Genomic DNA, 7,236 nt, shown 5'->3' on the forward strand with positions numbered 1-7,236 from the left:
TCGCATCGATGACCTCTTTGATCAACTACAAGGGTCTTGTGTATATTCGAAAATCGATCTCCGCTCGGGTTATCATCAATTGAGGGTTAAGGGGGAAGATGTCTCCAAAACCGCTTTCCGAACTCGTTATGGTAGTTATGAATTCCTTGTCATGCCATTTGGTCTCACTAACGCACCGGCGGTGTTCATGGATCTTATGAACCGCGTGTGCAAACCGTATCTCGATAAATTCGTTATTGTGTTCATCGATGACATATTGATCTATTCTAAAAATGAAGAAGAGCACGAACAACATCTCCGACTTGTGCTTGAACTTTTAAGACAAGAACAACTCTATGCCAAATTCTCCAAGTGTGAATTTTGGTTAAAGGAAGTTCAATTTCTTGGTCATGTTGTAAGTGACCAAGGTATTAAAGTCGATCCAACGAAAATCGAAGCCATTAGCAAATGGGAGACTCCTACTACTCCTACTCACATTCGTCAATTTTTGGGTCTCGCCGGGTACTATCGTAGATTCATCGAAAACTTCTCTTTGGTTGCACGTCCTCTAACCGCATTGACTCACAAGGGAAAGAAATTCATCTGGGCGACCGAACATGAATCCGCATTCCAAATCTTGAAAACGAAGCTAACCACCGCTCCTATCTTGTCACTTCCCGAAGGCAATGATGACTTTGTTGTATATTGTGATGCCTCGAAACATGGTTTTGGGTGTGTATTGATGCAACGAACGAAAGTCATTGCTTATGCTTCTCGACAACTCAAAATTCATGAACGAAACTATACGACACATGATCTCGAACTCGGAGCCGTTGTCTTTGCACTTAAAATGTGGAGACACTATCTTTACGGGACCAAGAGTACTATCTTTACCGACCACAAAAGCCTCCAACACATTTTCGATCAAAAGCAACTAAACATGAGACAACGAAGGTGGATTGAAACCTTAAACGATTACGATTGCGAGCTTCGTTACCATCCCGGGAAGGCAAATGTAGTAGCCGATGCCTTAAGTCGAAAAGAAAGAGCGGTGCCTCTTCGTGTCCGAGCCTTAAACATCACCATCCACACAAACCTTAATAGCCAAATTCGGGTAGCCCAAGATGAGGCTCTCAAGGATGAAAACCTTTCACACGAGCTCTTGAACATTCTCGTCTCTCGATTCGAAATTAGGGAGACCGGACTCCGATATTACGCCGGAAGGATTTGGGTGCCTAGTTATGGGGACCTACGAAGCCTTATTTTAGATGAAGCCCATAAGTCACGATACTCGATTCACCCCGGTGCCAATAAGATGTACCACGACCTTAAACAACTATATTGGTGGCCGAACGTCAAAAGGGACGTAGCTACTTATGTTTCCAAGTGTTTGACATGTTCCAAAGTCAAAGCCGAACACCAAAGACCGTCCGGACTACTTCAACAACCCGAGATCCCGCAATGGAAGTGGGAAAGGATAACGATGGATTTTATCACCAAGCTACCAAAAACGACGGGCGGTTATGATACCATTTGGGTTATTGTTGACCGTCTCACCAAATCCGCACACTTCCTTGCCATGAAAGAAACGGACAAAATGGAGAAACTTGCACAACTTTACATTAAGGAGATCGTAGCCCGACACGGTGTACCTTTATCGATTATCTCCGACCGAGATGGCCGTTTCGTTTCTAGATTTTGGCGTACATTGCAAGAAGCGTTGGGAACGCGTTTAGACATGAGCACCGCATATCATCCTCAAACCGATGGACAAAGCGAACGTACAATTCAAACCTTAGAGGACATGTTACGAGCTTGCGTGGTTGATTTCGGAAAAGCTTGGGACAAGCACTTACCTCTCGCCGAGTTCTCTTACAACAATAGTTATCACGCGAGTATTAAAGCCGCACCTTTTGAAGCGCTATATGGCCGCAAATGTCGTTCACCTCTTTGTTGGGCCGAGGTAGGCGATGTGCAAATCACCGGACCCGAACTCATTCACGAAACCACCGAGAAAATCGTTCAAATCCGAGATAGGCTTAGGACGGCCCGAAGTCGTCAAAAGAGCTATACCGACAAACGACGCAACGATCTTGAATTTCAAGTCGGTGACCGAGTAATGTTAAAAGTCGCACCTTGGAAGGGTGTAATCCGTTTTGGGAAACGCGGGAAGCTAAATCCGCGGTATATTGGTCCTTTCGAAATCTTGGAGCGTATTGGAACCGTTGCTTATCGTTTAGATCTTCCGCCTCAATTGAACTCCGTTCATCCTACCTTCCATGTATCTAACTTGAAAAAGTGTCTTGCCGAACCCGATATCGTCATCCCTCTCGAAGAACTTACTATTGATGACAAACTTCATTTTGTGGAGGAACCGGTTGAAATTGTGGACACCTCCGTCAAGACATTGAAACAAAGCCGAATCCCGATTGTCAAGGTTCGTTGGAATGCCAAAAGAGGACCCGAGTTTACTTGGGAAAGACAAGATCAAATGCAAAGGAAGTATCCTCATCTATTTGTGAATTCAGAAACGCAAGATCTCGAGGAAGAAACAACGACTACTACGCCTACTTAAATTTCGGGACGAAATTTCTTTTAAGGAGTAGGTAATGTAACATCCCACCTTTTTCCGTTTTCTTTTCCGTTATACTAATTTAAACTCCGTTATATGTTTACAACATCTCCCGTTAATACGCGTTTTAAAATATTCCGTTTAGGTATTTTCCGCACCCGACTACAAACTCGAGGGACTAAAATTGACACGGGGCAAACTAGTTGACTAGGTCACCTAGTCTACCCCAATTACCACCATTCAACCATCTCTCACTCTCTCTCTCTTTCTCTCTAGCAAGAACACACCCAATTTCCAAATTCATTCATTCATCATCTAAATCCGGATTAGGGAGCTAGCAACCAAATAAATTACATATTCTTGATCCTCTCATCATCCTTTTCGATTTGATGCTAACTACTTCGATTTTGGGTAACATTTCTAAAACACTAGATTTCTTTAAATTTGTGTTCTTGACTTAAAAGTGTGTTAATTAGTGTCTATGGCTCATTGTGATGTCGTGTATGTAATTTGTATGCTCGATTTGTTGTTTTTGGTGTAACTAGCTTGAATATGAAAATTGCTTGCTTAATCTTTGATTTTGGATGATTAAAAGTTGTTTAATTGTTAAAGTTCATGTATTAAATGTGTTACTAGCATCATTAGCTTCAAATTGATGTGTAGGTTGATTAAGAAAACTTCAAAAACATGATTATTGATTTTGAGATGTTTGACTAGGGTTTGATAGTTCTTGACATGAATTTTTGGATGCTTGAATGTCATGGAATGTTAATTGTTAGTGTTTAGTAGTAATGTATGCTTCATTACCTTCAAAACGGCATATCATATGTGTGAATTGGTTTCCCGAAACTCAAAATGCAATTGATGAACTTGAAACTTAGGAAATGGACTTTTATTGTTCGCTTGATGAGATTTCGGCTATTGTAAATGATGTTATTGTTGGACCATAAGTGCTTAGTTGTATTCCTCGTCAAAATGCCTTTCCAACGATATATGATAGGTATTATAAGTGTTTGCGGGTCAAGAGTTGGGTTGGAAAAGGTTTTGGTTCGTGCATACTTTGAAAAACTGACCAGAATTCTCTGCCCAGATGGTGGCGCGGCGCGCCCCATCCCCGCGCGGCGCGCAGATGTGCCTGGTCAGATTCTGACCTCCTCGTCCCATTTCACGTGAAATGTTTGATGACCTACGGACCTCCGATTCACATGAAACTTGTTTTAATACACTTGTATATGAATAATTAGCATAGAAAAATAGTCCGGGACCCGACCCGAACGTGTTGACTTTTTCGTTGACTTTGACCGACCAAAGTTTGACTTTTTGTCAAACTTAACCAAATGATTATGCAACCTTCCTAACTTGTTTATATACTTGTACCTTGCATGAAACTTGACAATTTGATTTCACATGCTACATAATCGAGTCGTAACGAGCCATAGGACTAATTGAACATCCTTGACCTATCGTGTTTACCGTTATTGATACGACCTATTTGTTTAGGTCAAGACTAGCACTATCCTTCGCACACGTTATTTTGTGAAGTACTTTTCGTACGTGCACTCAAGGTGAGATCATAGTCCCACTTTTACTCTTTTTGAACTTATATTTGGGATGAGAAAACATAAACGATTCTTTTGAACTAAGTGAACACAAGAACGGGAAAACAAACATTCTACATACGAGTTTAGAACAAAAATCCTCAATTCGATTATCATTAGTTACACTTGCCGGGTGTAAGCGAGAACTTATGTTATATGGCCATATGGGTTGACAACCCTCATCTTTGACGGTTCGCTACCGTCTACGGATGAAATATATTTTCGAGAATCAGTGTTTGTTCTAGCACTATGGATGGGGTATACAATGGATGGAATGTTAAGCTTTGATAATTGGGTGCTCGTGAAACAAACTTTTGGAATGTATTACTATTATTTCATTGATGCAAATCTTGTGGTTCACTTGTACTTACTTACTTAAACCTATGATTTCACCAACGTTTTCGTTGACAGATTTCTATGTTTTTCTCAGGTCCTTGAACGATACATGATACATGCTTCCGCTCATTATTTTGATACTTGCATTGGATGTCGAGTATACATGCATACATGGAGCGTCTTTTGGATACTTTTAAATTGTGTCGCATAAGTTTCATTTGTACTTAAAACTTTGTATCGTAACTTGTGGTGGAACTATTCTTGTAAAACTTGAACAACCTTTACATTTGAAATGAATGCGACATATCTTTTGGTCAAACGTTGTTTTAAAGACTTATGACCACGTAACGGGACCTAAGTAGACGGCGCCGTCAATGACGATTTGGTCGGGTCGCTACATTATCGCCATAAACAATCAAAGGTTCACCATTCTCAATAGGAATTCGGATTGCGTTAAGATCACAAAGGATGTGAGATTTCGTTTTGGCTAACCAATTCATACCGATTATTACATCAAAGCTTCCTAGTTCCATGGGTATCAAGTCAATTTCAAACTCATTACCCAAAATGTTTAATGTGCACCCCCGGTAATATGTGTCGGCACTCAATAGTTTCCCGTTGGCCACTTCAATGGTATAAGTGGTATCTAGTGGGAGTGGTGGAGTGCTAAAAGAATGAGTCAAAGTCTTGGATACAAAGCATTTATCGGCACCCGAATCGAATAAGCAAGAGACATAAGAATTGTTGAGAAGAAACGTACCCGTGACTAGTTCAGTGTCATCCCGGGCTTCCTCGGTGTTGATGTTGAAAGCTCGGCTGCGCGTGTTGGGGTTATCTTTCTTCTTTGGGCATGCATTTCTATAATGACCCGTTTGGCCACATTCATAACAAGTGCCCGTCTTTGGTGCATTGGGCCACTTTCGAGCGACGGGAGTGGCACTTTTACAATCGTTGGCCTTATGACCAATTCCTTGGCACCGATGGAAAATTAGCTTACTACATTCGCCAAAGTGATGTTTGTTGCATTTGTTGCAAAGAGGTAGATTTCCGGCATAACCCTTCTTGCCGTCGGAGGTGAAAGATTTCTTGGCAAAGTTGTTGTTGCTTGATTGGGGAGCTTCCCATTTTCTTTTGTTGTTACCCGACTTGTCCTCGGCTTTAGGTGCCGGTACTACGATTTTGTCCACCGTCTCTATCAATTTGCGGGCCATGTTCAAAGCTTCTTGATGATTAGGGGGTTTGGATGACATTACTCCGTGTTTGATGCTCTTTGGAAGACCATCCATGTAAAGTTCAACCCTTAAAGACTCGGGGTTCACAAGGTTTGGGCACATCAAGGCTAGTTCAGAAAATCGTTGATTATAGGCCTTGAGATCGTTTCCGACCGCTTTTAGAGTTCTTAGCTCTTGTTCGAGCTTTCGGGTTTCCTCGCGCGGAAAGTATTCGGTGATCATCTTTCCTTTCAAATCGGACCAAGAGAGAGCGTGGGCTTCATCAGTACCCACCGATTGTACATAGGTGTTCCACCAAGTGAGAGTGACGCCGGAGAAAGTGTGAGTGGAGTACTTGACCTTGTCTTGGTCCCGACAACCGCTTATGCTAAAAACGGCTTCCGTTTGCTCAAACCATCGAGTGAGAGCAACCGGTCCTCCGGTTCCATCGAAAGTGTGAGGTTTGCACCCCATGAAAGCTTTATAGGAGCATCCCTCGTTTGAGTTACCGGCTCCATTGTTGTTGTTGTTGTTGTGGTTGTTATTATTATTGTTGTTGGATGAGTGACCGGCCATGGCTGCATCTACGGCGGTGGCTATCATGCGTTGTAGAGCTTGTTCGGGAGTTTCACGGCGTGGCGCACGGCGAGGAGCCATTGTTCCTTCAAAACAAAAGAATACCGTTGGTTAGTATTCTAAATAATACTAACCGTGATATGGAATAAAGATAGAGAGAAAATTTTCCTTGACTCGCCTTAAATTCTTTATGCCACAATGTCGGAACGTTCATATGAGTCACCGTAATATAATCCCGGAAATTATATTACCCTGATTCATATGTGCATTCGACATCATTTCATATAGTCAAGGTGGCGTGTCAATCAAATTAAACAACGTGAGATTAAGATGAACTAAGAGTAGATATGAGTAGAAGCGTTCGAGTATAAATGCACAAGTAGTCAAGTAATTCCTACTTCAAGTCTATATGCCGGTTGTAGTCTAGACTCACCAATGTACCCTATGACTCGAGGTTGACACCAATGAACTCTAAATCCCTACAACCAACGCTCTGATACCATCTGTAGCGACCTGACAAAATCGTCATTGACGGCGCCGTCTACTTAGGTCCCGTTACGTGGTCATAAGTCTTTAAAACAACGTTTGACCAAAAGATATGTCGCATTCGTTTCAAATGTAAAGATTGTTCAAAGTTTACAAGAATAGTTCCACCACAAGTTACGTTACAAAGTTATAAGTACAAATGAAACTTATGCGACACAATTTAAAAGTAGCCAAAAGACGCTCCATGTATGCATTTATACTCGACATCTAATGCAAGTATCAAAATAATGAGCGGAAGCATGTATCATGTATCGTTCAAGGACCTGAGAAAAACATAGAAATCTGTCAACGAAAACGTTGGTGAAATCATAGGTTTAAGTAAGTAAGTACAAATGAACCACAAGATTTATAACATTTCAATAATAGTTAACCATTCCAAAAATTTGTTATCACGAGCACCCAATTATCAATGCTTAAC

This window comes from Rutidosis leptorrhynchoides, chromosome 6, assembly GCF_046630445.1.
Source record: "Rutidosis leptorrhynchoides isolate AG116_Rl617_1_P2 chromosome 6, CSIRO_AGI_Rlap_v1, whole genome shotgun sequence".
NCBI lineage: Eukaryota > Viridiplantae > Streptophyta > Magnoliopsida > Asterales > Asteraceae > Rutidosis > Rutidosis leptorrhynchoides.